This window comes from Oryctolagus cuniculus, chromosome 2 (assembly GCF_964237555.1).
Source record: "Oryctolagus cuniculus chromosome 2, mOryCun1.1, whole genome shotgun sequence".
NCBI lineage: Eukaryota > Metazoa > Chordata > Mammalia > Lagomorpha > Leporidae > Oryctolagus > Oryctolagus cuniculus.
The window spans coordinates 59,433,771-59,454,728 of NC_091433.1; the positions used below are offsets into that span (position 1 = coordinate 59,433,771).

At 37.8% G+C, this 20,958-nt stretch overlaps 1 long non-coding RNA gene across 1 annotated transcript; it reads left to right on the top strand.

The window, feature by feature from the left end:
- Positions 1–1,362: 1,362 nt before the first annotated feature.
- LOC127487337 (uncharacterized) lies at positions 1,363–10,202 on the top strand. Its single transcript, XR_007914112.2, has 3 exons — positions 1,363–1,598; positions 4,099–4,238; positions 9,038–10,202. It is a non-coding gene; the product is annotated as an uncharacterized lncRNA (long non-coding RNA).
- The last annotated feature ends 10,756 nt before the right edge of the window (positions 10,203–20,958 follow it).

Consider the following 20,958-nt stretch of genomic DNA (forward strand, 5'->3'; position numbering starts at 1 on the left):
GCACTATGTCCAGCCCATGCATATATATCTTTTTCACTTTACAATCATACTCTGAAGCAGGAATTACCATTTCTTCCATTTATCAGATACTGAACTTAAGAAAGAATATGTAAACTGACTACCTTAGTAAATGGCAGAATCACAGTTGGAATCAACCTATGCTGGCTTTCCCTACAGAGCAGATTCTTTAGTATTCTGCATATGGTTCTATCTGACCATACAAAGAGTGTCCTTTAAAAATATAAGTGTCTTCAATGACATTAACCTTAACATAAAGTGTATTCAAATATCAGAAGCTTCCATGAATAGTACTTTATAATGCCATTACCTATAAATGTATACAAAGCCATCTTAAAATAATTATGTTTTCTAAACTTACCACCTCAAAGCATAAAATTTTCCAGAAGTTTTATATCCACTCTATTCAACTGCTCTTCCTTGTAGACCTTTCAAAATTCTCCCACTTGCGTCCCTTCTCAACTTCATGGCATTTTCCTGACCTGCTGCTTGTATCTGTGTTTACTCCTCACCCTTCCTTCTAATATTATCGCTTCTGTCATATCTCTTCTCAGCTTTGACCTTCCATAATCTTAATTCAATTAGCCTGTGACCACACGTTCATCCATCTAACTCTTGCTTTATAAATTATTTTCCGTTGGACCCTTTTCTCACCTACTATATTCTTCTGGAAGTACAGATCAGATTTTACAGATTACTTCAGATATGAAAACTTTGCTTGAGGAAGTTATTTTGGAACTACTGTGAAGGATGGGTTGAAAGGAGATGAGACAGAAAGTCGAAAAACACATGTAATAATGTAGGTAACAGTCGATGAGGCTTACCGGGGGGAAGTAGGCTATAATGAAAGGAGTTAGGACAAGCACAAGTTAAGACCCAACTCTTGGGGCTAGTGTTGTGGCTCAGTGTGTTCAGCTGCTGCCTGTGACACTGACATCCCATATGAGCACAGGTTCATGTTCCAGCTACTCCGCTTCTAATCCAGCTCCCTGCTACTGTGCCAGCGAAGGCAGCAGAAGCTGGCCCAAGTACTTGGGTCCCTGCCACCCACATGGGAGACTCAGATGGAGTTCCTAACTCCTGGCTCCTGGCTCCTGACCTGCTTTGCCCAGCCCCTCAGTCGTTGAGGCCTTTGGGAGAGTGAATCAGCAGATGGAAGATGACTCTCTTTCTCTCTCTGTGTGTGTGTAACTGCTTTTCTGCCTTTCAAAAAAAAAAAAAATCTAAAACAAAGACCTCTTGGTGCTATGGTCTTTGAAACACAGTTGCTTTCCTTTCCACAGTGAAAATTCAAGGTCTCTTCCATCTGTTGTTTTGAGTGTCTGAGGAAATATAAAACATTGATTTTGGTTTGCAGGACATGATCCAGAAGTTGCTGTCATCACAGTCTAGATTTGGGGCAAAAGGGAAATACAAGGAATTGAAGGAGAGAAGAATAAAAGGACTTCAAGAGGTTCATCTTGAGAAACTGGAATAACAGTAATATGTCTTGAATTATTTCTGGACGGGATTTCTAGATTAGCCCTCACCTGCCACAACATCAGAGTATTTTGGAAAAGCTTTGCATCTTTGAATAAAAGGTATGTTTCTGAAAAATACTAACCTCTTTTTGTCAGTTGCCTGAGCTCTAAGTGAGTTCCCGTGTGTAGGAAGTTAGGGAAGAAGGATCAGTGATAGGAGAAGAAAGAAAGAAGCAGAGGAAGGCAGGAAGGTGAGAAGAAGAAAGATTTAAGCAGAGGGAGGTAGGGGAAAGGAGTCACACAATCGTTCTTTTTGATTCATAGCATACACTTTTCCTAGGTTTGCTCTAGGGTGTTTTCAAATAGTGTACAGATTTCCTGCTGATTATTGACTCTGCTTTACAATACTTGTATTTTGTCACTGTTTGTTTTCTGAAGTTGAGTAACCATGTGATGGATTTTTTTAAAAGTGTTCACTCTCCAAGAAGATATTGATTCTTAGTATATTGCTGCTTAATCCACTGACACTCCCAGCAAGGACTGCTATTCACTGCTCAGGCCCAAGTCTACAGCCATTTCTACTTCCCTATACTATTCTTCCCCAAAGGAGAGATTTCATAAATGTCAAATAGATAAAGTTGGACATTATAATGGCTACTAAGTTTTTAAGTTTGCATTTCTTCCTATCAGAACCAATATTTCTAGATTAGAATAATTTATCCTTGTCCAATTTCTGTAATGTGTTTCATTGTCACTATTTAAAAGTTATATATAAACTAATTCAAATTATATACTTTACACAGATTTTTGATGCCATGATGGTTTCTGTTTTTCCATGTCTGATGCCCTTCCTCCTAATATATTTTTCTGTCATTTCTATAGAATTTGTCATCCACATGCTCTATATGCCCTTTAATCTTCCAAGCATCTGACATTCAGATTATATCCAGGTTTTCAGTTGCTGCATTACATCTTATTCATTCTTTGATTTATTTTTATTAGGGCCTTGAATATTTGCCTTGAAGAATTTACACAGTCTGATTTGGCATTTCTGTCTCCTACCACACTGCATTTGGCTGATATTATAAACAACTTAGTCCTTTATATTTTGCTTACATTTTCTATAACATTTCCTCAATGCTTTTAACTGAGTCTCTGAATATAAATATAATATTTAAAAAATCTTTCCATAACTTTTAAATAAAAAAATACTTCTTTAGTGATTCAGACTTGAGATCAATGTGATCTTATTTAGGTTGAAGTTCATCCTGCCTTAATTAGTACAGTGAACACAGAGTCCTTGAATGCACTTGCCATCCAGATACTAAAACTTTGGTTGCATTTATTTTGGTTTCCTTTATTAAATTCTCTCTGTGGAAACACTATTCATCAGTCCTGGAATTAATTTTGCAATCTATTACCAAAATTGAGCATGAGCTATCCACGGCACAGTGCATTTCTCTGGGCTGCTAATACTTTTTTCGTTAAATGGCAACTGTTCTCTGCATCTCCCCTATAGTGTTCTCAAACATTTATACTTGTATAGAAATCATATACTTAAATTTGTAGTTATTGTAATTTATAATTTTACAATTCATTCTATTTGATGCAATTGTGTCAAATTGCAGAATTCTTTTCTCTAATTAATGTGAAAACGTTATCTAGAAGGTAAATTATATTAAAAATATGTTGCCTGGCTGGTGCTGCAGCTCACTAGGCTAATCCTCTGCCTGCAGCACCAACACTCCAGGTTCCTGTCCTGGTTGGGACACTGGTTCTGTCCCGGTTGCTTCTCTTCCAGTCCAGCTCTCTGCTGTGGCCCAGGAGTGCAGTGGAGGATGGCCCAAGTGCTTGGGCCCTGCACCCGCATGGGAGACCAGGAGAAGCACCTGGCTCCTGGCTTCAGATTGGCGCAGCGCACTGGCGGTAGCAGCCTTTTGTGGGGGAGAACCAATGGAAAGAAGACCTTTCTCTCTGTCTCTCTCTCTCACTGTCTAACTCTGCCTGTCAAAAAAAATCTATTATAGATGCTAGCTTCTTCTGCTTATAAAAAAAAAAAATGTCTTTCTTGTCATCTGTAGGTCACTCTTGCTATCTTATTTCTCCTGAAACTCTGAGTGATTATGGTTAGTGTTTCTGTCTGTTTATCTTAACCAATCTCATAAAAAAGCATGCTATGTAATTCTGAGACACATAAGCAAAATTCTGCAATCCAAAATTATTCATGTGTTCCTATGTTTGGGATCATAAACCATAACAAACATAAAGCTTGATTTTATATCACTGAGTTCTGTTGAACATTATAAAAATTTAAGTGCTTTTGATGAACATTTATTGTTGAAAGTGAGGATTGAAAGTGGAAGGTGGCACTTGAATACCTCTGAGAAACAAAATTGCACCAAAGCTATACATACAAGGAGCTACCTGCAGAGATTTGGTTCAGCACAGGAGTAAGGGATGAGGATGTGCTTTTCAATTTGTTTCTCTTTACTCTGGAATCTCTTATCTATATATTTGGATAACTTGTTCAAAAAAAGGTCTGAATTGGCTGCAGGGACATATTAAAATTCAGTAGATATTTGAACTAATCATTTTTTCCATTTTCACTGTATTCATACAGGCTGGGAGAGATCACTCAAATTTCACAATATAGAATATTTCATTTTAATAAAACAACTGGAAACCAATGTGAAGACTTACTTAATATTAACCAAATGTGTTACAGGAAATGCTGTAGGGATTCAGAAAAGGAAGACATTGGTAAGAGCTAGAACTTTCTACATAATCTTCACAAAACAGGATGCTGGTGAGACCTAAAGAAAGTGTAAACTCTAGATTAATAAGATAGTTGGTCTATACAAGGAGGACCCCTGAAGCGAAGACACAAAACTCGGGCTTCCTCTGGCACATGTGCAGAGGACAGGAAGGAAACCACCTAAGTAGATGCAGCCCATAAATTGAGGACAGTGAGAAATCAGAGTGTACACTAAGGGGCCAATTAATGTAGCATTTTGAATATTAAATTGAGCTACTGGGATGAGATACAATCATTTAATAAACTGGATCTAATCCCATAGAAAACTACTGAGGAATTTTAGTACAGAAGATGTGTCTTATGAAGATTAGCTCATAAAAAGTGTGCTATATGGACTGAAATAAGAGAAAATAGGAGGATTCAGAATAATTCAATCATAAGACAGTAATAAGGATCAAGACTACAGTGAGTACTATAATAGCAAAAATAATGAGATACGAGATATATTACAAAGGAAAATGTCAATTAACATTTGGTCTCTGCTTAGATATGAACACCTCAGGAAGTTAAGAAGAGATAATTCTAAGAAAATAAGAAATAATTCCCTGATATTTTGCTTAATACATCCTTTTTCTACTTTACTCTTGTAAATTTTGAAGTTGAGATAAAACTGAAATGATAAAATTATAGAATATCCTCTGGATAACTGAATGTGATTAAAGAGTCAATAGTTTTAAGACATTGATCCTGTTTTGTTTTATAATTCAAGGTCCACAATAAACTTAACCAATGATATTGTGTTGTTTGTAAATTGAGTAACATTTTTGTGATTGTATATTAATGACAGTTACAACAAGCTTTATGCACTGGGACTTCAAAATGTCATTAGTGTTAGTTCATTAGTCCTATTAAATATTTTTATTACAACTAAAAACAATAATGTATTTTGCATTCACTGCAGTAGTTGAAGACAAAGTCTTTTTTTTTTTTTTTACTTTTTTTCTGTATTGTTGCGACACAACTCTGATTCCCTCTTTCACAACATCTCCTATGATCGACATTCTAACAAAGACCTTTTTGAAAACCTATGACTTTCTCACTCCTGGGAAGTGATACGGTGACAGGTATATGGCCTTAGCTTTAAGAGGAAAAGTTATCCTTTGGCTGTTTACCTGGCAGATTGGGTTTGCTCAGAAGCATTTTTTTTCTCTCTCTAAAATACTTTCTTGTTACTCATTATCAAATATTCACCTCAGTGCACAAGGTGGGTTAACTGCTACTTGCTGCCTATTTCATGACAATTTAAACATAGGTAGAAAGCATAATTATATTCTAAGATCCATTGCTACCATCTTAACCAGTACAAATGAGGATGTTACAATAAAACTTCTAACCTAAACACAAGCATGAGTTTAGGGTTGCATTAAAAGTCATTCTTTCTATTTATTCTTTCAAGCTTAATTGAACAAAGCATATATTTAAGTGTTGAAAATATTACATATAAATGCATATTACACAACACCAATTTAAACCTTTATAGATAGGGGCTAGCATTATGGATTAAGTCACCACTTGCTAGTCAGTATCCCATACATCAGAGTGCTGGTTCCTATCCTATCTGCTCTGCTTCTGATCTAGCTTCTGCTAAGGCACCTAGGAAGGTACTAGAAGTTGGCCTAAGTGCCTGGACCCCTGATACCTATGTGGGAGACTTGGACTGAGTTCCTAGCTCTGGCTTTGGCCTGATCCAGACCTGACTATTGTGGCCTTGAGAAGTAAACCATTATTGAACTCTTTAATTAACACACAATTATTCTTAGGTGTTTAGATTTAACTGAAAAGTGATCCTTGTTAAATATACGAGTGGAAATAAGAGAGGGAGGAGATGTACAGTTTGGGACTTGCTCAATTGGACTTGCCCCAAATGGTAGATTCAGAAACGTGCCAGGGGATTACAATTCAATCCCATCAAGGTGGCATGTACCAATGCCATCTCACTAGTCCAAGTGATCAGTTTCAGTTCATAATTGATCATAATGATAGGATTAAGTGTCAAAGGGATCACATAAACAAGACTAGGGTCTGCTAATGCTAACTGATATAATTAAAAAGGAGAGAACAATCCAACATGGGGAGCAGGATACACAGCAGACTCATAGAATGGCAGATGTCTTAAACAGCACTCTGGTCTCAGAATCAGCCCTTAAGGCATTCGGATCTGGCTGAAGAGCCCATGAGAGTATTTTAGGCATGGAAAGCCAAGACACTGTGGCAAAAAAATAAATAAATAAAATAAAATAAAATAAAATCTCTGCGAGTGAGATCCCAGTGGAAAGAACGAAAGAACGGGCCATCGAAGAAGGAGGTACCTTTCTCTGAAGGGAGGAGAGAACTTCCACTTTGACCATGGCCTTGTCTAAAAAAGAATGGAGTTGGCGAACTCAAAAGGCTTCCATAGTCTTGGCGACTCATGACAAGAGCCTAGGGAGATTACTCACACCATAAACAAGAGTGTTAATTGGTAAGTCAACAACAGGAGTCACTGTGCACTTACTCCCCATGTAGGATCTCTGTCCTTAATGTATTATACAATGTGAACTAATGCTATAACTAGTACTCAAACAGTATTTTACACTTTGTGCTTCTGTGTGGGTGAAAACTGTTGAAATCTTTACTTAGTATACACTAAATTGATCTTCTGTATATAAAGGTAATTGAAAATGAATCTTGATGTGAATGGAATGTGAGAGGGAGTGGGAGATGGGAGGGTTGCAGGTGGGAGGGAAGTTATGGGGGGGGGAGAGCCACTGTAATCCAAAAGCTGTACTTTGGAAATTTATATTTATTAAATAAAAGTTAAAAAAAAGAAGTAAACCATTAGATGAAAGATACCTCTCTCTCTTTTTCTCTCTCTAATCTCCCTTCTCCCCTCCATCTCTATTTGCCTTTCAAATAAGCACATCTTTTAATAACTTACTTAGATGATAATAATTATTAGCTATTTATAGCACTTGTATCCCACTTTTAATTTTTTTTACATGTTAATCCATTTAATTCTTGGAATAACCCCATGGACTAGATATTTTATTATCATAATTTTTCAAATGTGAAAAATAAAGCCTATACAGGTTAAATAACGTTTGTATTTATCACAAGGAAGTGATAGGGCAAAATCTGAAACCAGATGGTCTGGCTCAAGAGTCATCAATCCAGGGCTGGTATTTAGCCTAACAGTTAAGATACCTATAGCCCAAATCTGAGTATGTAGGTTTGATTCTTACTTCAGCTTTTTTTTTTTTTAAGATTTATTTATTCACTTGAGAGGCAGAGTTACAGAGAGAGAGGGAGAAATAGAGAGGTCTTCCATCTGCTAGTTCATTCCCAAATGGCCACAATCAAGGCAGCTGGGCCTATCTGAAGCCAGGAGCCAGGAGCTTCTTCCAGGTCTCCCATGCGGGTGCAGGGACCCAAGCACTTGGGCCACCGTCTACTGCTTTTCCAGGCCATCAGCAAGGAGCTGGATCAGATTACTTCAGCTCTTGATTCCAGCTTCCTGCCAGTGGTAGACCCTGGGAAGCAGCAGCGATGGCCCAAGCAATTGGGTTTGTGCCAACAACACGAGAGGGCTGAATGTGTTCCTAGCTATTGTGGACATTTGGGGAGTGAGCCAGTTGATGAGATCTTTCTGTGTGTTCTCTTTCTCTTAGACAAATAAAAATAATAAATTTAAAGAAAGAGTGCTTATAACTCACAGCAAAACTCATAACACATCAAACATAACATATCAAAATTCAATTTTGATAGTTCAAGCAAGTCTACTCTATATACAGTACATTTAATCATCTTGGTGGCTTAAAAGTCTGACTTTTAGGGGCCGGCGCTGTGGCACAGTAGGTTAATCTTCCGCCTGCGGCGCTGGCATCCCATATGGGCACTGGTTCTACTCCTGGCTGCTCTCTTCCAATCCAGCTCTCTGCTATGGCCCCTGGGAAAGCAGTAGAAGATGACCCAAGTCCTTGGGCCCCTGCACCCACATGGGAGACTGGGAAGAAGCACCTGGCTCCTGGCTTCTTCGGATCGGCGCAGCTCCGGCCGTTGTGGCCATCTGGGGAGTGAACCAACGGAAGGAAGACCTTTCTCTCTGTCTCCCCCTCTCACTGTCTGTAACTCTACCTCTCAAATAAATAAATAAATAATCTTAAAAAAAGTCTAACTTTTAGAAAAGTATTTTAATGTTAATTCATTTATTCACTCCGCAAAATTACTGAGCACCTGCTGTTATTTACTGTGGTTGGTACTGAATATCGAAAGAGCAATAAGGAAGCTTTAACTCTGTAGTCTTATGGAGAAGAAGTGACAGTCAAACAAGCACTTGCAAGGCAGTGTAACAAATGGTATGGTAGGAGAATCATTAGAATCTTATCACTGAGAGCCTTATAAGTCATTTAATGAAGGAAAGACTTTACTGTATGGGGAATGAAGTGCCGCTGAAAAGTTCTGAGTGGGAAAATGGCCTACATTTTAGTAAGGTAGACATGCCTTCAATAAAGAAGATGTGGGGATAAAAGTAAGTTGGGGGGAAGGAAGGCAGCTCAAAGAATCATCCCAGACAAGAGGTGATTATGGCCTCCACTGAACTGATGACAGTGAAGCTGGAGACAAGAGAATCATTTCTTTTTTTTTTTTTTAAGTGTCCAGTTTGATTTTATTTGCAATTAAAGTGAATCAAACATTAAGTAATAATACATGTCATGGATAGGTTAATGTGTTTCATGCTGTGAAAATATTTTGTATTGTTATTTAGCTTCAGAAGAACTTACCATTGCTGGCATGACCTTTACAACTTTTGACCTGGGCTGACATGTTCAAGGTAAGATTCTATTATTATTATATTTGCTTTGTTTATTTTAACTTAATAAAAAATGGAGGGACTAGCGCTGTAGTGTAGTAGGCTAAGCCTATGCCCGTGGCACCAGAATCCCGTGTAGACACTGGTTTAAGTCCCGGCTGCTCCTCTTCCAATCCAGTCCCCTGCTTACACCTAGAAATGCAGTGCAAGTGGCGCAAGTCCTTTGGCCCCTGTACCAGTGTGGGAGACCTGGAGGAAGCTCGTGGCTTCAGATTGGCCCAGCTACAGCTGTTACAGCCATCTGGGGAATGAACCAGCAGAAGGAAGACCTCTCTCTGTCTCTTCCTCTCTCTGTAACTCTGCCTCCAGTGCTGACTCAGTTGCAATGTGAATAATACAGCAACCAACAAGGTTCTCTAACTTTAGCACACAAAGGATCTCCTGGAGAGCGTTTTGGAGGTTCACTGCCCAGGAGCATGGCTTGGGCGCCAGAGGAGGCAGAAGGACCCGGCGGCAAGGCCAGGCCGTGCCGACAAGAGAATTATTTCAAGAGAAGGTAAAATGGGACAACTTAGAGTTTGTGTGTAGTCAGGAGTAAGCAGAGACTCGAGATTAAGGCTTGAAGATGGGAAAGTCAGAGGGTCATTTAATGAGTTAGGGACCATGTTAAAGAGTGAGTTGGTGGTAGATGGAGCTTAACAAAAAGGAGTTAGGGAAGGTTGGGACATAATGCAAGCTAATATATCCTTTGCAGTGATTCCCAATGAAAATCACTTAAGAACTTAAAAAACAAAATACCAAACTATTTTCCAGACCATTACAATCTTTCCATTGAAACTACAGAATATGTATTCAGACGTTAAATCCTTACCTATATGACAAAAATACTAAAATAAAGAAGATATTAGTACTCTGAATAAAGATGCTGATGGTAGTAGACTAATAGGAGTTATATATTTGAAGAGCAAATCCTCTCTTATAGGAAAAATGTGGGAAAATACAAACCAGTCTAGGCCTATCTGAACTAAGACCGAGTCTGTAATTCAGAAATCAAAGGCTTACAAAGAAACTAGAGCAAAACTTACCAATTATCTTTAGGCAGGGAAGTATATGAGCATACAAGGAGTCTTATAAAATTTCATAAAAATACGCATTATAAAAATGCATGCTTTTCAAAATTTTTGTCTCAAAATAAACATTTTAATTTTATTTTTCTATGAACTTTCTGAAGTACTCTTCTAATTTCAATCATATCTTATAGCTCATTGCATTTCTTTCTCAAATCTTATGCAGGAAAATGAAATAAATAATCTTAGAAGCATGAGAAGAGCTGAGAGACAAGATTTGTTAATTAATTAGACCCAGAAAATTCCACAGGAATAACTAAGAGCTGATGGGTCATCACAGGCTACATACATGAGGATTAATGAGAGGTTGCACAGTGCATGCAGTTCAGTTCCTTCACTTCACCTCGCCCCACCCCCCACAACTCTATTTTTACTGCCATGTGTCTTCTTGCCTGAAAAATGCCTTAGATTTTCCAAACAACCTATATTTTTGAAATAGTTCAGACTTACTCTGGCAAAATAACCAAACCTCAAAAATTATTCTTTTGTATTGTCTCATTTGCCCTTCCCCTGTTTGCAGATTGATGGAAAGAGTAATGGTTGAATTAGATTCCTGGTTCTAGTTCTCTTTTTGCTTACTTTTAGGAGTTCTGTGGGCAAGTCATAAGGCCTTTACACACTTTCTGTGGTTATAAGTAAAATATGAATTATAAAGTCTAATCCTATCTACCTCACAATGTGGTTGTGGGGATCAAAATAATCAAATTCAAAAAAATTTCAGAAATTTTAGCATAGAACACAAACATAAACTACTGCAAAAAAGCCAAACTATATACCTGAAATTGAGTTGCCCTTAGTTGGCTTTTCCCATCTACATTTCTAGACATATCAGGTGAATTTAATAAGTAATTGGTAGTTGGAGTGGCATATTGCATGTTCAGGACATTCTGGCCACAGAACACACTGAGACAAGCTATAGCACTTGAATGTGTGCACAAGGAAAACAAAAGTAGAGCAAAGCTCACCACTTATTGATTAGGAAGTGAAGTGCATGAACATACAAGGATTCTTTTAAGAAGTCATGAAAAATATATACTATGAAAAAACTACTCATGTAACATTGGTAAGAGGAAGTACTTTAAGTGCAATTATGTGACTACTTTCTTTCCACTACATTTAGGAAAATGTTGTGAACTGCCATTAATTGTAAAGTAATAACTATTTTATGACTATTACAGAAGTTTACCCCATCATCTTTTTTGTCATTACACAGAAGACAAGTTTCACTCACAGAGAGTACTGTGCTGACTACTTGATCAAGTGAGGTTGTCCTATGTTCTTTCTCATCTTTTTGGAATTACCACTTCTCTTTTATTGTTATTCTGTGTAGACTTGACCGATTTTAGAATGACATTTTCTTAACCAATTTTTTTTATTTGTAACATAAAAGCAAATCAAGCAGAACCCTTAACTTAAAGTTACTTGAAGGAACTATATATCATTTATCTTGTCTCCTAAGGAATGAACTGGCTTCATGTTCTTTTGAGTTTCATTAGAAAATGTATCAAAACTTAGGTCAGATATGTTAATAAATGTTATATTTGGTTCAAATGAAATGAGAAGAAAAATGACCTTAGAGGCCATGATACTTAAAAAATAAAAGGCCACAAATTATTTGGTGTTCTTGACTTCAAAGAGAGCTTGGGTCTGCTTTAAGAGATGGAGTGTGATGAAATAGATACCATGTAATTTCCCAAGTTACATCAGGAAAGGTTATACACTGTGTCCCATTCTCTTGAGAGTCTTTGACAGAGGCTAAGAAGTTCTAAGAGTTCAAAGAAGTTATATGAGACACCATAGTGGAGAGGCCTTTTCTAGGAGTACCAGAGAGGGCCTGGCTGAGCTTCCAGCCAACTGCTAGTCTCTACTGAAACTATGAACGAAGCTTAGGTACACTAGCTCAGCTGAGCCCCCAGATGACTGTAGGCACAGCTGAAATCTGCATTGGGACAACATGAGTTAAGAACTGCCTGGAAGAGCCCTTCTCAGATTTCCTACAAGGTCATGTGGAAAATAAAATCAAACATCTCTAAGTATAAGGCTCATTTTTTAAAAAAGATGTATTTATTTATTTATTTATTTGAAAGGCAGAGTTACAGAGAGGCAGAGAGACAGAGACAGAGACAGATTATATCTATATCTATATCTATATCTATATCTATATCTATATCTATATCTATATCCTCCACCTGTTGGTTCACTCCCCAGATGGCCGCAAAGGCTGTAGCTGGGCTGATCCGAAGCCAGGAGCCAGGAGTTTCTACTGGGTCTCCCCCGTGGGTACAGGAGTCCAAGGACTTGGGCCATCTTCTGCTGCCTTCCCAGGCACATCACAGTGCCGGCCCCAATATAAGATTCATTTTACAAGCAAAAATTAGAACAGTGGCCCCCACATTTATTTATGTGCATCTTGCAGAGCTAGTAATATTACTATGCAACTTTCAACAAATGATGGAAGTTCCTTCTCTTGGTTTTATTATTCATTAAACTATGAGCTAGGGGGCTGACGCTGTAGCGGCCCTGACCTGAAGCACTAGCATCCCATATGGGCGTCAGTTCGAGTCTCAGTTGCTCCACTTCCAATCCAGCTCTCTGCTATGGCCTGGGAAAGTAGAAGATTGGGCTCCTGCACTTGCATGGGAGACCCAAAAGAAGCTTCTGGCTCCTGGCTTCGGATCAGCGCAGCTCCAGCATTAAGGCCAATTGGGAAGCGAACCATCGGTTAGAAGACCTCTCTCTCTGCCTCTCTTCTCTCTGTGTAACTCTGACTTTCAAATAAATAAATAAATCTTTTTTTTTTAACTTTTATTTAATGAATATAAATTTCCAAAGTACAGAATATGGATTACAATGGCTTCCCCCCCATAACGTCCCTCCAACCCGCAACCCTCCCCTCTCCCACTCCCTCTCCCCTTCCATTCACATCAAGATTCATTTTCGATTCTCTTTATATACAGAAGATCAGTTTAGCATACATTAAGTAAAGATTTCAACAGTTTGCTCCCACACAGAAACATAAAGTGAAAAATACTGTTTGAGTACTAGTTATAGCATTAAATCTCAATGTACAGCACACTAAGGACAAAGATCCTACATGAGGGGTAAGTGCACAGTGACTCCTGTTGTTGACTTAACAAATTGACACTCTTGTTTATGGCATCAGTAATCACCCTAGGCTCTTGTCATGAGCTGCCAAGGCTATAGAAGCCCCCTGAGTTCACTGACTCTGATCATATTTAGACAAGGCCATGGTCAAAGTGGAAGTTCTCTCCTCCCTTCAGAGAAAGATACCTCCTTCTTTGATGACCCATTCTTTCCACTGGGATCTCACTCGTGGAGATCTTTCATTTAGGAAATAAATAAATCTTAAAAAAATATAAGCTATAAGCTAGCCAGTGTCATTTTAATGCCTTGCTTCCCTTTTTATTAAATTTGAATGCTCATAACTTAGAGTTATTATAAAGTTCAGATGAGAATATCTACAAAAATCTTTTTGAAAGAGAGCATGTATGTTTTATCATTATTCTAAGTTTAAGTAGAAATTATAATGTTAATATCTTGTATTAAAATTTTCTTTTTCTTAACAGATCAGATTTTTGAAGAAATATTTAAGATATTTTCTTATTTTCCAGAATAATATTTACTGTTAGATTGAAGAAATGAGCGAAAAGAATACAAATCCAAATCAAAGTCCATAAAAGCATATGGCTGTGTGAAGCTTCATTTTCTTCCCCATTCTTATTGTGATATTACTCAGCATGATATATTATGGGTTTTAGGGGCGATTTGTATTCATCATAAAATTTTCTCTCAGTATTATTAGAACCCATTGTGGAATCCTTAACTGTCTGAAAGCCATTTATCATTCAGAATTTATGATAAAACCACTGTTAAGCAGCTTCTAGACACTCAGTCATATTTAAATTTCTGAAAAGCAACATAGCAAAACAAATTTGAGAATTGACCTTGATACAATCATGTTGTGCTATTGTGGTTAATATCATTAATGCTAGAACTTTTTAACATCAGTTTTATCAAGAATCAACTGCTAAAATATTATAAAAATCATATTCCTACATTTTATGTCTGTGTTCCTCAGATTGTACATGTGCTGTTTCTAGGAGGTATATCCTTGTTATAATATTGGCATGTACTTTTGAAAACATTGACACTAGGATCTTTCAAGAAATTAAGGTACATTATTCAGGCAGTATTTCTGGGAATTATGTACATAATTAGTTGGATTTCTCTTTCTGTGCAAGGAGGAGTCTTGCTGTGCAAAGAAACTGGAATGCCTCTTGAAAAACTGCTTCTACGTGGAAGTCATGCTTCCAAGCCTAGACAGTACTCACCATTTTTTAGAGGAGTGAACTCTGTAGGATAAACAGTGAATAGATGCCCTGAATTCTTATGGTCCAAGTGATACCACCAATGTTACATTCAAGTTAGTGGTGAACAGTTCATTGAACCACCCTTGTTTAAAACAATAAATAAAAAGAAAACAGCACCATTCTTTGTCTAGAAATTATAAGACAAAGCCAAAGCTCATTCTTGAAAAGTAAAAATTATTTAAATGCTACTATTTTCCAGCAACAAAGTAAATTCTTTAGTACAAAGTTCTCAGAGTGTTAATTTTCTTTTTTTTTCTTTCTTTTCTTTTTTTTCTTTTTTTTTTTTTTTTGTAAAACAAGTGTTACATGGTTCTAATTAAGGAAAAGGAAAAAATTAAACAGCTTTTCAAGTCTTCCCAAGCTTGGATGCTTTCCACTTTTCTAGGCTTATTTCTCCCTTTTCTTTTCTCATCCAGTGGAATCAGGCTCCTCTTGCCAATCCTTTCAACTTAGATGTACTGACGCACTTCCCACTACTAGAAATGCTCTGTTCTGCCATTTCAATTGTGGAAGCCCTACTCTTTCTTCAATGCTTCTCTCAAATTCCAATTTCTAAGTCTTCTGATACTTTCTTCAGCAAGATTATCTGTCTCTCAGATACATCTTCATGGGAATTTCTTTATAGTTCCATTCACAACTGTCTTTCAGCTTTACTATTCAATATATATTGTGTTTGAAATTTTTAAATGGGCAAAGCGTTAATTGTCAAGAATTGTGAAGGGTCTGAGATTTTTTTTTCCCAGTGTCACCTAGTATGCTTGCCTACTGCACCCATGAGGCCATAGGCTCATGTAGGCCATCAGAAGACATGAAACTCCTGGGTCAGAGACAATAAACTTTATGATAGAAAACTACAGCAGCAGCCATAGTGTTGGCATGAGAACCAGTTCTCTAAATTTTAATTCCCACAGGGTGACACAAAAAAGATATGATGATGTTTACATAAGCACCAGGTCACATTAGGGAGAGAGATAATTTGTTCAAGGAAATTAAATCCTTTATAATGAGAAGTAAGCCAGGACATGAAATTCAGAAAAGTAGGGGCCTTGTCTGTTTCTTGATAGCTATATCCCCTGTTCCTAAAACAGTGTCTGAGATGGGGTAAGATTTAATAAATAATTAATAAAAAATATGGATCTGTTGTTTACTCTTTTAGGACCACATCTGGATACTGAACTTTCCATCCTCATTGCAGGCACAGTTTCCTTGGTAGTTGTCAACTGTTCTCAGCATTGTGCTGGCCAAGTTTGCTTTCTGAAAACTCAGGTCACAAGTAAAATTCTCATGTTTGATCAAACTGGAAAAATGCCCTGTCTTTCTCCCACAGTAATTGTGGTTTATATTTTCCCATGCTACTGCTCCTCATTTGAAAATCATGAGATTTTTTTTCCCTAAGTACACAATAAATCATTCCTGTCAACTTTGGGATGCAGTTTACCCAATTCACAGATCATCTCCCCTTCACTCTGTCTCCTCTACCACATCACATAGCCTCCAACAGTTTGTGGGTGGTATTTCTTTTCTTCTTTTTAAAAATTTATTTATTTATTTGAGAGGTAGAGTTAGTGAGAGGGGGAAACAGAGAGAAAGGTCTTCCATCTGCTGGTTTGCTCCCCAAATGGCCACAATGGCCATAGCTAGGCTTATTGGAAGCCAGGAGCCAGGAACCAGGAGCTTCTTCCAGGTCTCCCACGTGAGTGCAGGGGCCCAAACACTTGGGCCATACTGCTTTCCCAGGCTACAGCAGAGAGCTGGATTGGAAAAGGAGCAGCCAAGACATGACCTGGCACCCATTTAGGATGCCAGTGCCGCAGGTGGAGTATTAACCTACTGTGCCACAGAACCAGCCCCAGTGATGTTTTTTTACACCCATATTAAACATGTGCCCATATCCAATCATCCCTGTATCCACGGGGGATTGGTTCCAGGGTTCCAGTGGATACCAAAATTCCAGGATGCTCAAGTCCCTTGTATAACATGTTGTAGTATTTGCATATAATATACACGCCTTCTCCTAAATACTTTAAATCTTGTCTAGATTATCTATAGCAGGAAAAAATGTACATGGGATAAGTAGCTCTAACAGTATATTGCCTAGGGCATAATGATAAAAAAGTCTACATGCTTAGTATTTTGTTGTTGTTGACAAGCAGAGTTAGAGAGAGAGAGACAGAGAAAAGGTCTTCCTTCCATTGGTTCACCCCCCAAATGGCTGCTATGGCCAGTGCGCTGCGCCGATCTGAAGCCAGGAGCCAGGTGCTTCCTCCTGGTCTCCCACATGGGTGCAGGGCCCAGGCACTTGGCCCATTCTCCACTGCCTTCCCGGGCCACAGCAGAGTGCTGGACTGGAAGAGGAGTAACCACGACAGAACCTGGCGCCCCAACTGGGACTAGAACCTGGGGTGCCAGCACCGCAAGCGGAGCATTAGCCTAGTGAGCTGCGGCACCAGCCTACGTGCTTAGTATTGACATAATATTTTAAAATATTTTCAATCCTCTGCTAGTTAATATGCTGATGTAGAGCCTGCAGATAAGGAGGAACTGCAGAATTTCACTTTGATTTTGATTTTACAAACTCTGAAAATAATGTGATAATAACCTCTAAAAACTCAAAAGTCATATTCTAGGGGTATCAGCCAACTTTGGGTCAATTGTGCTCTATCAAATATGGCAGGTGGAGGGCCAACTGCATGTGTGACACATGTTAAGCATATTTTTGGTTAAACAAATGCACAACAAATAATGATGGAATTTCAGAGAAAATGCAGGCCTACTGGATTTCCACCTTTAAAAGCAAACACTATTTTATAAGAGGAATTTCGCACAATAGAACTCTTCTTTTAGTGATTAAGTCCTATAAGATTTGAGTGGCATCAATTCATATTATTTAGGCTACACACATTTCAGATTCATCTGCCTTTCTGAGCTGAGGCAGAATTCCAGTAAAATTTCCCAGAAAAAAATGTGAGTACACCTCTCACTATCAACCTCACAAGAGTATATGCATTTTCTAGTATTTCTAAATACAAACTATCTTTCACCCTTCTCCCTCACCTGTTCCTAAAATCCTGCTTATTTCACACTTTTTGCAGAAGCAAATTTCCTGAAGGAAAAATCAGGGAGCTAGCAATGGCTGTTAGCACAGCAGTTGACCTTAAGAAGGAAAGGCACATTTCAAGTTAGAGGTGTCATCCATCTCCCTGTAGATAATTGTCTATTTCCCTTTGTGTCCCTAGGGTTTTCCTAATTCATCTTGCATATCAAACCTGGTTACTCAGAGCCTGCAGTGTGTTTGTGAAGGACAGAGTAAGGTGCGTTTGAGGGGAATGTCTGCAACTCAAAAAAGAAAAAGCTACTTAGTATTGGCAAATCTTTCTTCATTTCCTGAGTGTTTTCCTTTTTTCCTACATTATTTCTTTTTGTTTCTCTTTCTTACATTAAAGGAAGCACCACTTGTTTTATAGCTCTGTTTTACTCTTAGTACTAATCTCTTTTTCTGTTCACTGCATCTAATGCCATGAAATTCCTACACAGTCCCCACATGGCTCCAGTAAATGCTCTGCTGATTGCTCATTAGATGGAGAAGACTGGGTGGAGAATGAGAAGACAACTAGAGAATGATTAGGAAGTTTTCTTATTCTGGAAATGCTTAAATCCTGAGCTGAAGAAAATTAAGGACCAGAAGAGCTGATTCATCCCTATTTAATTGGTACAGACCAAATAAATACCCAAAGAAAGGCAGGACAGGCACTCTCACTGAGTTGCATTTTCATTGAATTGCTAGTAATCAAATGAATGAGATATAGGACCTAAGATTACTTATGTTTACAAGAATTCTGTCAATAAAGAAAAAGTAAACTCAATATGGTGCTGAAAATGATTCAGAATTTTTATGCTTGACTGAAAAAGATGAGCAAATCAAGTGAGCTACAGTCCTATCAGAAACATTGTTTTTAGCTTCCTTTCTGTGAAAAATTAAGACAGCCCTGGCTTAAACCATAAAACCTTGTTTTATAGATTCCCCTCACAATTATGCCCTAATTAATCACACAAAAGCAGGAGAATATAATCCACAAGGCAAAGAATTCAAATTTAATACCCAGCTGTCACTTTCTGCCTTGTCCATATAATGAATCATCTAGTCTCCATTTTAATCATCCCTCTGTAAGCTCTTCCTTCATCTTACTCATAAAGTTTTAAGGGATGTAGCCTTGCCTCAAAAATATGGATAGCATTATAACTGTGATTTAAATTCTTTTAAAGAGTTTTTTTTTTAAGTGCAGGCTATTCATTGGGGGAAAAATAGGAAAGCTGAATGCTGTTTAAAAAAATGAATAATTACAAAACAAATATGAAAACAAAAGAAAATTAAACTTAACTTTTCCAGATGGTCAGAAACTTCGAGCACTTCTGTGTAATCAAAAAGTTTTGCATGAGTGCAGAGATACTCAAGCCTTTTTTTCTAACCACCTTGAAACCTCCAAAATAAGCAGGAACACACACACGCACATAGACGCTTTTTCACCAGATATTATCCAATCATTGTCCCAAGTCCCTGTTTTCCAGTGGCAGTGAGAATGTGATCATTCTGAAATATGACCTACTGTTTGACAATCTGGAAAGAACAGAAGGAATAACACCTAGAAGACATTCCAATCTCACTCTCAAATGTAGAATGAAGTCTGGTAGTACACTACTATGCCTATCTCAATTTATATCTTTCCTAAAATCAAAAGTTGACATTTGCATGGTAATCTTTCGGTAAAGTTGGCAGAGAAAAATCCATTTCCAATATTTCAAAAGATTTCTACCTGTCTTTCTAAAAAATATTCTTGGAGACCCATCAATGACAAGAAATACCTTTCAAGTCCTCCCCTCCAAACACTGTCACATTTACTAGGTGACATTTTCTTCTACTTCACATAACTTATCTGACACAACAGTGTATCAGCAATATACTACAGGGAAGATAATTGGAATCAAGAAAGCTAATCCACCTTTCTGCTTCAACTGTCAGAGGGGAAAAAAAATTGAAGTCACAGCAAATACTTTTAAAAGCACAACAGTAGAATGTCAATTTCCTGACTCAGCAACCCAAACAAAAATGGCAAATCTATTCACAAAGCTATAAGAAGCTGCCACATCTGGTATTCAGTGGCATAATGTGCTTTCATAGCTAACTTGAATGGAAGTTGTAGGAAAGACAGATGTGACAAATCCCTTGCCCCAACCTTCAAGTAAACAGGGGGGTATATTATCCAAAACATATAGCTGAGGTAAAGTACAAAACTAGCATTTTGGTCTATAAAGTTTCAGGAAAGTAATTCCAAGTGTGAAAAAGGGTCATGATTTTCATATAATAGTTTTAGAAAAAGGCACCTGGCCACAAAGTTAATTCGAAAACAGAATGGAGGCAGGTAAATCTTGACACAATGATATGACACATCTTCAGCTTCCTTATGCCCTGAAGCAAAAGCAAACATGCTGATTGTAGAAATTTCCCTGGTCAGAAGAAACAAAAATTCTGACTTGATACATGCATTGTTCTATGGATGTCCTGTCAGGGAATGGATCTTTAAAGGTGTAAGTTCATTTGCCAAGGACAATTCCCAGAAGTTCTTCCTCTGTCCCTCCCTCCCTTCCACTCCTCTCTCTCTTGCTTCTCTTTTTTCAGGAAGTCCCTGACTGAGGAATACCTACCCACCTTACCAAGATACTGTATATTCTATTCCGAAATGTGTTCTCTTACAGAAGAGAAAATGTCTCTATATCCACTGAACTGGCAGCCACTGTGTGAAGAAATTTCTTCTGAAGGGTGGCAGACAACTGCAGGAGTGCATTGAGACTGGGCACCAGCTATGCCCATCTCCTCTGCATGTTCGCCATGGCTGACTAAGGGGGACGCAGGCTCTAAAATTGATTCAGAAAAGTTTAGGAGTTAAACAAAAAGGACAGTTTAGTTTAAAACATTTTATTTTCCACTTCTAAAGTATGGTAAAGGATATTACACTATCTATGCTATACTTCTATGCTAGTAAAGATAGATATGTAGTAGTATAGACAGTATACTTCTATGCTGAAGTATAGTAAAGAAAAAAGATTTTTATGTGGAAACTTAAAATTTAATATTTTATCAAGTAGGTTTGGAATCCTGCCTAGTGTTAAATTGGCATCCTAGTATCATACCTGTGAAAAACAGCCAAGGCATGAATTATTGCAGACAAATTCACAGCCTGTCACATCTTACTACTTAATTGTCATATACCGATATAAACAGAGACCATTTTTTGTCAGTAATAAATGTGTTTGTATTATGAAAGTGTTAATCTAATTAATTCCACCTCTAACTTCAAGCTCA